This window comes from Capsicum annuum, chromosome 5, assembly GCF_002878395.1.
Source record: "Capsicum annuum cultivar UCD-10X-F1 chromosome 5, UCD10Xv1.1, whole genome shotgun sequence".
NCBI lineage: Eukaryota > Viridiplantae > Streptophyta > Magnoliopsida > Solanales > Solanaceae > Capsicum > Capsicum annuum.
Window position 1 is genome coordinate 17,326,094 of NC_061115.1, and position 11,313 is coordinate 17,337,406.

Genomic DNA, 11,313 nt, shown 5'->3' on the forward strand with positions numbered 1-11,313 from the left:
TGTTCATTTTCTTGTCGAGGAAGATGAGCATTATATATTATGACATAAGAAAACCTAGGGGCAATATCATTGGTTGAGGCAAAAAGGAGGCAGCAGCTTTCCACCAACTTTTGTACTATGTGTCAGCTGGGTTGTTGACTGTGATAGCGACAGGTGAGCCCAACTTGTTCCCTAATGGCTTGAAGCCTTTGTCATCACAATAAAAACTTCAGGGAACAGGTCCCAAGTTATGAATTTTTCAATTATCAAAACTAAAGACTTAACACTAGAAGAGTGATAAAATTTATAGTTGTAGTTCTGAAATACCTAAAATGACCACAGGCCTTGTGCTGCGATTGCAACACTAAATATTTGAGTTCCCAGGAAGAAAGTTGTGATCATGGTGGTTGGCCCCATGTTCCCGAATATGAAACTGAGTTCGATACCTCAACATTCAAATCGAGTGGGAATCGCAGTAACCAAGTTCACAATCGTGATTTATGAGCTTGGGCTTACTGCCACCCAAACCTTCCATTGGTGCGATCATGAATTGTGATCATTGCACTAGTTCATTTTGACATGTGTTGCCCTTTTTCACCCACAATGCATCTTGATCCCCATAGAAAGAAAGAAAACAACTACAAAATTTAGTCTCAAGCCTGCCTCTAACATAGTCATAATGATGCTATATTAACAATAACCAATCATTAGACAGGAAATGGAAAGTTTAGGCATGTGTCAGCGACATGCCTGGTAAAAGATTAGCTTTCAATATACCATGAAAATTTTTTTGGTTAATCTTGAAGATACATTTAGAAGCAATGCCGTACAATAATCTTGTGAAAGAATGAGGCTAAAACCTTCGACAAAACACAAGTTATGGGAACACAAATTTTGAGTTAGCATGCATTCTAACATAACAAGTTACTAGACACAAACTTGATGATACAAACTGTTACTAGAAAATATTGAATAAATTCCTATTGGGATAAGTAATGTTGAGAGTAAATGAGATATCAATGTAATAGCTAATTCCCCCTACGTAAATATTGAAGTGGCGCTGCTTCAAATAAGATACTAAAGGATCAGTCTTGTAAATATTCACGAGATCAAGATTGAGCGCATGGTTAAAAGTGCTATGAGCAAAATATCAAATTAGTTCTCTACTAATTAATATTATACGTGTGGTACTCCCGGTATAACATAATGAATTGTTTCAAATCTTACGATACAATCAACTTGGTCAAACTTTAAAGCATTTACACTAAGGGAAAGTTTAAATCTACACATGATACTTTCTAGTATGTATAATATTACAAATTATTGGGGAATGCTGAGTTAGTTTATAATATTTGGAGGGCGAAAATTTAACAAACGCATTTGTCCATGAAAGAAACGGTGATTTATCTGGAAAGTCGCCTCCCAAGTTATGTAAACATAAGGACTCACTTGAAGTAGCATAAAATAGTTTGCAGTATGCTAGGCTTCATCGAATGCTAAGAATTCACTGCAAATATCTCCATAAGCACAGTGAATTTGGCATGGCGAACTCTATCTTCTTCAATGTTCCTATTATTCTAACAGAAAATGCAATTACGTTTGTGCTTAAATTAACTTCAAAAAACATTTATCTCAAGAACTTTCAAAGGCAAAAGTTGGTCAAGAAGAAACTTAGTTTACTCATAAAATATTAAATCATTTTCCATGCATGTATAGTGTGTTCCACATAAAGTCAGCATAAATGGCCTATAAATCCTGCCTTTAGTACACCTCAAGATGAGATGATAAAAAAGGTAAGGTAAGGTAACTATCTTAAAAGAGAAGAAAATATAATCTAGAGTAGTTGGCCCTATGTAACTGATTGAAATAGTTGAATGGCTACTTTCTTGCCTGATTTATAAAGCTACAAATCAAAGTTCATGGATGACTCATTCATGGTCCACAACCACTATTTAATTTTAATGTCATAAATATGTGTCATAATCTTGTGAACCTTAATTATACAAGACTAACAAAGCTAACTGAGATAATTTTACCAGGAACTAAAAGCTTGTAAAAAAAAGGACACTTTTTTTTCAAAGTGCTGCTTAAAGGTTGAGGTGTCTAGAAAAACTTAATAGGAAAAAACTAGTGCTTTCGAGAAGTGGCAAAGTTGTTTTTCAGAAGTTGAAAAAAATAGTTTTTTCGCATAAGTTCTTTTGGTACCTTGGCCCAAGCAGAAACACTGTTCCACTATTGGCAACTGCGCGTTTTAAATTGATTGCTCAAATACAACAGTACTTAAGTCTCCAAAAGTACTTCTGCCAAGAAATTACAATTTTCAAAATAAAAAGATTTTAGAAAATTGGTCAAGCAGACTATTATGTTTTTGAAGAAATAAAATCAGATTATGGTTAAAAAAATCATGTGCGACTATAACTATGAATGGTTTTCATGCGTAGATTTGTATAGAAAAGGAAACAGTAGTTTACGCTGAATTAAACTAACCTTGCTATTTGACAAGATGAATTCAATATGAGAAGCCTCGTCTTACTTCTACTAAACCTGCAAAAGTAGGTTACATCACCAAGCAAATATGCCAACTCAAAAGTTGAAAACACCACATGTGCACACAAATCTTGAGATTTATAATTTACTGTAATTGACCAGACAACTGGAAAAAAAACACCTTTTCTAAAGCTTTGCAGCAATAGAAAGATATAGTTTAAAAACTTGAAAGATCTGGGTTCGATGGTTAGATTTATATATTACTTGTCTAAGCTTCAATGGTTAGAGTTACCTAATACCTGTTCTACTTGAAGATCACAGGTACCTAGAATAAATAGTCAAGGTATGCATAAACTGACCCGAACACCATCACAATACTGGAATACGAGCAAAGGGAAAAACAAAGAAAAGAAAGTATAGGTTGCACATGCACACCACTGGGAATTTTGATAATAACAAAAGAAAATTCTAATCGTATCACAAGATCTTCTTTAGCTTTTTTGATGACCCATAGCTGACTTATGCAACAGTTAGTTAAATGATTCATCAACTTCTCCCAAACTTCTGTACATATATATATAGTGCTACCAGGGATGTTCTTAGACACATCAACAAAAACATAATAATATCTTAGTTACCTGCACAATATAGAAATCCTCTTTAAAATCCAAAGTCACAATGAAGAACTTACTCGGTGGAAATGCTGTGGGTGGTCCCCTGGGTTCAACAGTATGCTCATTTGAACGGCAGCCAAAACGACTATCGTATCTATCTCCTAGCCAAGACTTTGTTCCATCTGCAACTACGAAGCAATTATCTAAAATAAAGCTAAGTGTGTATTTCCCATCTTTTGATGAAGAAAGAACTAGATATTGTAGAAGTTATAAAAAGGAATAATGACCACTTGAAGAAGATATCAATAAGACTGAATATTCTTGAATATGCAAGAAAATCTGTGATTGATAAGATGAACAAACTTGGAGAAAGGATGTACTGTCTTGCACAAGGCATCCGTGAGCATGGTAAGCAGTAAGCACTACTATAGTACTCTTGGGAAAAACAGTTGAAGTTTTGTGATTGAAAACCAAATACTCCTCAAGCAAAATTCTCAAATTTGACGAGCATTCTTTGATTATAAACTTCAACTTACAAATAATGACTTTAGTATTTGGTAGTGAAGTCCTTCCAAACACAACTATAAATAGGACATGTCATGAAGTGCTAAAATTCATGCAAGAAGCACTATTTACATGTATAAATGATGGAAAGTGTTGATTGTAACGGCATTGGTGTATCAACTTTATTGTGCAGTGAGCTTAAGCCCAAAGCTAACAGAAACTGTGAAGGGAAAATTGAGCCTTGGAGTCTTCAAGTACGAGGGTTGGAGAAGATATTAAAGCAGAAGCTTACTGCTAAAGATGATGAAAGGCTATTGAAAGTTTTTCAATGTTATTTTTATAGTACAGATGGTCATTGGCAGGCCTTCTCTTCATCTCTACTGATAAGATTGTCTTCTGTAGTGAGAGATCAATAAAGCTTTTATCTCCAACTGGAAAGTTGCTTAGATTCCGCTATAAGGTACCACTCTGCTCTGCTTTGTTTCCTCTCATAATTATCTTGCCACATAAAGCATAATCAAATAGGCCGGTTCTCGATTGCAGGTATTGATCCCAATAAGTAAGGTAATGAAAACAAAAGAGAGAGAAAATATGGAGAAGCCATCACAGAAGTATATACAGTTAGTTACAGAGGACGATTTTGAGTTCTTGTTTATGGGATTCCTTAATTATCAAAAGACACTGAGATATCTACTACAGGCAATTTCAAGAACTTCAAATAGCTAATAAGATAATTTCTCTTTCTTTATTTTTCTCATTTCTTTCCTGCTACGGATTCATCAATGCAGAATGTTGATGCAAAATGAGTGTACAGATATGTTCAAACTCGTAGCTAGCTCCATTTAGATTTTTTAATCTTTGACCGATAGCTTTTAACACGGATGAATAGACTTATTGTATAACTAATGCAGTCAGAAGACTAATTAATCTTTTGGCACTTGGCATTGTCATCACTTCCTAAGTGAGCATTTGAGTAGCAAGCAGATCATAATGCTAATCGAGAACCATAATTAAAATAGGAAAAATGGTTTGATGAACCCTTGTACTATGTCTGTTTTGTAATGTGGATACTCTTACTTACATGTTTGTCATCTGGACTCTTTAACCCACTAAAAAGCTACATTATAAAGCTTTTTCTGGTGAGTATAATACACTCGCCCTCCCCCCCTTTTCCTCTCCCTTCCCCCCCCCCCCTTTTTTTAGTGACCTTCTTGCGTTTCTTCTTCTTCTTTTCCTTCATCATCTTAATCTTCTTATTCTTTTCGCTTTTTGGAAAAATTGAGAAGTGAGAATCGAAGAAGTTGATTTATTTTTTCTTGTTGATTCTTGTTGTTTGTTTGGAAAAATTGAGAAGTGAGAATTGAAGAAGGTGATGGTATTGATTTTATCTTGGATTAAGAGAGTGTTCACAACTTCTTTACGACTCATGTATTGCCGAAGACACTGATCTATTCGATTTTGCACCTGAAATTCAAGACAACCATCATTTTTTTCACACAACTGTGTGCGGATCTCAGGATTATTCAATTTGTAACAGCTGGTGATTAGATTCTTGTTGTTTGTTTGAAAAAATTGAGAAGTGAGAATCAAAGAAGAAATATTCTTGTTATTTGATTCTTATTGTTTGTTTGGAAATGTTGAAAAATGAGAATCGAAGAAGAAAGAAAACCACGTCATTTGTTTCTTGTTGATTCTTCATCTTCTTCTTCTGATTCTTGTTGGTTGTGTTGATTTGTTTGGAAAAAAATTGCTCAAGTTCTATTCGATTGTGTTAATTTATTTGTTTTTACGTTGAGAATTGTTGTACTTTAGGCTTGAGAAGTTGCAATTGTGATTTTACAATGGCCATGGCAGCCGGGGGAGGGGGAGGGAGACCGGTGGACGGCGGTGGGGTGGGGTGGGGGTGCTTGACTGGGAGGGGTCATTTTTTTTTTTTTTGAAAATTTATTATTTTTTAACTTCTAAAAATATATTTAAATTTAAAAAGTTGTAGTTGGAGGATTTTTTAAAATTATTTTAATTATTTTAATATAAATATAACAAAAAATTGACCTCCACTTGAACCTTAGGCGTGTGCCTGCACACGCCTTGTCCTAGTTAGCCATTTTAATGCCACATAGGTCTGGTCAACGGTTAAAGGGTTTAAAATGTTGCTTTTTAGTGGGTTCAAGGATCCAGATGACAAACATGTAAGTAGAAGTATCCACATTACAAAATGAACATAGTACAAGGATCCATCGAATTATTTTGCCATTAAAATATCATGGTAAGTTCCCAACAAAGGGAGCCCCCTTAATTTTTAAGAAAAATTTGCATGATTAATACCATGAGGATTAACGGTAAAAGGAGATTATCCTCCTTTGGGTTGTAAGATAAGATATATGTAATCCATAGAAAAATAATATGAGGAATGTATCCTAAAGCCAAATGATCTCAATCACTTTGAGATCATAAGAACCTTGTGATTTGATATGAAGTATGCCAGCCATATCTTAGGAGAGTGACACGGCAAAAAATCATCCCAGAAGCCAATCAGCTTACAATTGTACAACCAAAGTCCTGCCCAAGTTCTGCCTAAGAATCTTTCTGGAAAAGATAATACCTTCTTCAATCCAGAATATTAATCGAAACAGTCTCCCTACCTCACACAAACTAGGGGTAAGGTCTACGTACACCCCAGCCTCGCCAGACCCTACTAATGGGATCACACAACGTATGTTGTTGTTGTAATTCAGAATATTAAGAGGTGTGTTGATCAATTAAATTTTGTGATTGTAGAAGCACGTGGCATCTAACTGTTAGTATCAATTGAAACTCAACGAGATTTCCATAGTCAGTAGTTCAGCACTTCAGCTAGTATATTCTGCATTCCCCTAGCAGTGCTTCATCTGAACATTGCAATTGTAACGAGAAAAATATCCCATTCCTCTACATGCATGAACTAAACATGCCTAGGCCTTTTCTATCCGAACCCTTAATATCATTCCCACAGCATAATCACACCCCTCATAAGCTATAAAGAGTATATCTAATGGTCAATATATATCTCAAATTGCCACAATAGTTCAAATCCTAGATCATGTCTTATTATACTAGGAATAGCTTAAATCAAGTTAAAACAACTTACCTAGATTATGGGAATTAAGAAGTGGAGAGAGATTTATTTTCATGGATGGAGTTTGTTGCATGGGAATCTAAAAAAGTGATAAAATTTATAGTCATAGACCTGAAATACCTGTTTTGCGACTGCAATGCTTTGTGCAATGATCGCAACACTAACATTTTGAGATCCCGGGAAGAAAACGGTGCCGGTCCTTGGGTCCATGTTCGCGATTATGAAGCTGAGTTTGATACCTCAACAACCCCATAGAGTGGGAATTGCAGTAATCGAGCTGACAATCATGATTTTTGAGCTTGAGCGTGCAGCTACCCAAATCTCGCTTTGGTGCGATCAAAGGCGGAATTAGGATTTTGAGCTCATGAACTCTATATTTCTAGAAAATATAACTCTGACAAATTGTTTATACATATTAAGTAAATTTTAAAACACATATGCAAAGTATTTATCAAAGCTATTAGATTCTACTGAATACGTAGACGGGCTTGTAGCTCCACGCCCTTGGTGCAATCATGAACCATATGTTGTGATCGCAGCTCCTTATTGCAACCATATCACTAGTCATTTTGACCAGCCAGTGTGACTCTATTCTCACCCACAATGTATCTTGATCCCCCGTGGAGAGCGAGAGAACAATCACACCATCCAACTAATTCAATTTAGTCCCAAGCATGCACCCAAAATGCCTTCAACATAGACATGATGATGCTACATGAGTCGTCAATCATTAAACATCCAATAGAAAATCTAGGTATATGAGTGTTAGAGTGCATGCCCTACTGATTTTAATATTATACTCTATTGGTTGCCTATCTGTGGAACAAGTAAGCTAACGAGGTTCACAGAAGTAAAACTTGAACACAATATTTTTACGTAGAAAACACCCACCACAAGAAAGGTGTAAAAAACCACGACCTGTACCTCTACAGGATTTAACCCCAACTTCACTATTACTCTTGAGCCTCAACAATCAACAAATTACAAGACTTCTTCTAAATTAGGAATTAAAACTTCTAACTCTACTTCTACAAAAACACAAATCTTCAAAAGATAAGTGTTCCTAAGTCTTTGAGTTCCCCAACTTGAAGACGTTAATCCTAACTCAGTTTAATCTTCACTAAGACTAGAGATTACAAATCAATATGACTCAACAACCAATCTATTACACAAAGTCTATGACTCTAAGTAAAGGACCAGGTTGTTCCAATATCTCCTTTAAGTTGTAAAACTGATTGGCTGATTGTTGACTATCTTTTTCAGTGCATGAGTGAGACAGACAGTTGAATGCCGTTTATTATATTTAAGCCAACTCCTAATTGAGTCCTTTAGTTGATGTACTCTTTTATCTTTAATAAGACTCCCAGGTAGTTTCACTCTTTTGTTACTGCCGTCTCTCCCTCTTTGATTTGAATAAGACTCTTCTCTTTTACCCCTTAGTCTTGTAGGACTCCTTGATCAACTCAACTTCTAGATATTTCATTTATCTTCTCCTTAATCATATAATTTGAAATAATTCTGAGTTTCCTTACTTATTCACTTTTGTCTTAATGCATTGTTAGCTTTGCATCAACTTCAACATGCAGTTCACGTGAGCACTAGTAGCTTCTCTTTATTCACTTATGTGGAACAGCTTGCAGAACATGTTTTATTTATATATCCATCATCAAAACCTCATATTCCCTAACAAATTCCCTTTTTTTTATGATGATAAACTTAGAAGCACAGCTTCATTCATACAATCCTGACATACTCAATAAAGGATTTAAATTGAAGATCAAAGAATGAAACAGGTTATTCAATTGAGTTATAAGCATTGTATAATCTATTCTTCCCTCTTTTGGCATCATCGAAAAGCTGGCCCAACAAGTCAAAACTATTTAATAATTCATGGCCACTGGGGCTATCACTAAAACAATCAAAACTTAGAGAAAGAGAACATCTATGCATTAAAAAAATAAAAGCAGATCATAATAAGCAAAAAGGTCCATTTCATTCACAAAATAAGATACAATTATCAATACCCAGAAACAGCAAAAAGAGAGACAACAGGGACTAAGAAAAATAGGGAAAATATTCCTAAGGCACTAACAAGCTAAGTGGATAAGGAAAATGGGATGAGAGAGGTCAGCTTCCTAATAACATCAGCATTCTCAGCTCTCTCACGCTCCAAGGAGGATGTAAAAGAGGCAATCTGAGATTGAAGAACTCCCTTCTCATCCTCATGAGTAGCCTGAGCAACCTCTAGTAAAGCTTGAGCAACCTCCACTTCTCCATGCTTTGCTGCCAGTGCATTTTTTAACCACCGCATAGGGTTATCAACACTGCTCATAGAAATAGGTAACATCATGTGGTTTACACTCTCTATGATATCCTTGGTAGTCTACGAGGACCATACTTGGATAGACACCCGAAACTCCTCAAACATAGGGGTGAGCTAGAATTCATAAGGGATGGCATGTCCATTCACTAACTTGAGGAGAACCCTTTGGATATGCTTCAATATGAGTCGAGGAAAGTCAATTTTCTCCTCAGTGTACAACAATTTCAAGAGAGTAAGGTCAAGAAAACAAGACACAATCCTTCTTTCCTTCCTAGGGATGATCACGTTATACACTACATCAAAATAGAGTTGGTAAAATGGAGATATCTCCCTCTTAAGAACTCTTCTATAATTGATCAGGTGATGATTTCCAGAGAATTTACAACATATTTCAAGATTAGAGACAAGACTATCAAGAGGTGTCCAAGTACCCTTGACATAGCAGCCCCAACCCCCAAAAGGGATATGTAAGATTCGACCAATGTCTGCAACATAAAGATTTATAGTAACCTTTCGAACAGTGGTAGAAAACATCTCACCAATAGCCACCCCATTTGTATAGAACTCATACACTTCAGGTTTGGCAAACCTCCTCTGAAGGTTACCCTGAAGAAATATGTGTGACCATCCTCGAAACTCCTGTTTACCCAATAAGGTATGCATATCAACACCCCAAAAACCACTAATAACCCTTCCTCTAGCTAATTTGCATTTTTAAAAGTAAAGATGGTGTTCCACAGGAGTGTCCTGATGTGAGGATAGTTCTTGAACCTCAAAATCAGGATCGAACTCAACAGTAGCATCCAGAAGTGACTCAAAATCAGACGAGTCAGAAGGGATAGGTTTTTTCACCTGTTTCGTTGAACGAGTAGAGAAATTCGAAGGATAAACTTTAGAGGATTTGGAATCTTTGACAGTAGGGGTGGATTTTGAAGATGAAAACTCTTTTGGGGTAGGCTGGGATGATGGTTTACGAGACAAGAAGGGTTTTAGGAGTTTTACAATGATTATCTTCTTCTTTCTTACTGATCAAAAAAAAGATCAGGAAAAAATACACGAGGAGAAGTGGAATTAGATATAGCCACATGTTTATTTTTACTAGCTCAAAGTGCTTTTGCCAAGGAAGACTCTTTCCGTTGCTTTTTACCTTAAATTTAAGGAGTACGAGGAGTAGAGATAATAGGGGAGGGTTGTACAAGAACAGTGTCATCAACATCGATGGAGATGAAAAAGGTTTTATTTTTGGTTTATATCTGGACCTTTGAGGGATTAGGTATGCAATAGGAATATCATCTCGATTAATAATTTGAAGAGGGATTGGAGGAGGAAGTGAGGGTTCAGAAGATGGTGAAGGGTTGGAAGAAATTTAGTAAAAGGGTTTTGCAGATTCTTGAAAATTGCAAAATTGGATAATTTGATTTAGATTGGAGAAGGAATGAGTAGAGGTAAGTTAATATTGGGATGAAGTATTATGGTTGATGAAAGAGTAGTAGTGGAGTCAGTGGATGGCTTAGAGAAAAAGAATGACATGGTGAATAAAAAAAAAAACAGTGATTTGTTTGTGGTTGTGTGAGTAGTGAATTATGAGAAGAGAAAGAACCATATTTAAGGTAGTGAAAGAGAAGATGAAGCGTGGGTGAAGGGTATTTGGTGAAAGAAACGTAATGATTAGGAAGTTCAGTTCTGATAGGAAACGTCTAGTAGCTTTTTGAAGAAGAAGGCTTTTGGGTTTTTATCGGTTTAAGTGTAATGGAAAGGACCATGTAGACAACCTGTTTCTCTTTATGCTACTATGGACAAGCAATAATTATACCTGAATTCTGAAGAGAAATGGACAAAATTGCCTTGAAGTTCTAGTCTTTCTGCAAAATCAACACACAGCTGAGTCAATTTACTCTAAATCTTAGAATTAGGATACACAACTAAATGTGTAATACTAAATTAATCAACAATCACTTAAGAGCAGTTTATTCTAGTCAATAATTGAGGGAGATTTATACAATTTTAATCATCCCCAAGGCTAACCTATTCTTTTCAAAGTGTTCTCTACTAAAACCCTTAGTGAATATGTCAGCAATTTGTTCCTCAGTAGAATAAATCATAATTGATATATGACTTTTTTCAATATTATCTCTAAGAAAGTGATGTCTAATAACAATATGCTTAGTTATTTTATGTTGAACAGGATTTTTGGCTATATTAATGGCACTTGTATTGTTACAAAAAATAAGAATACATCCACCATCTATACCAAAGTCCATAAGTTGTTGCTTAATCCATAACAATTGAGC

The 11,313-nt window shown here is 35.5% G+C and overlaps 1 pseudogene; it reads left to right on the top strand.

Moving 5' to 3' along the window:
• The first annotated feature begins 3,083 nt into the window (after positions 1-3,083).
• LOC124898718 lies at positions 3,084-4,521 on the top strand (annotated as a pseudogene).
• The last annotated feature ends 6,792 nt before the right edge of the window (positions 4,522-11,313 follow it).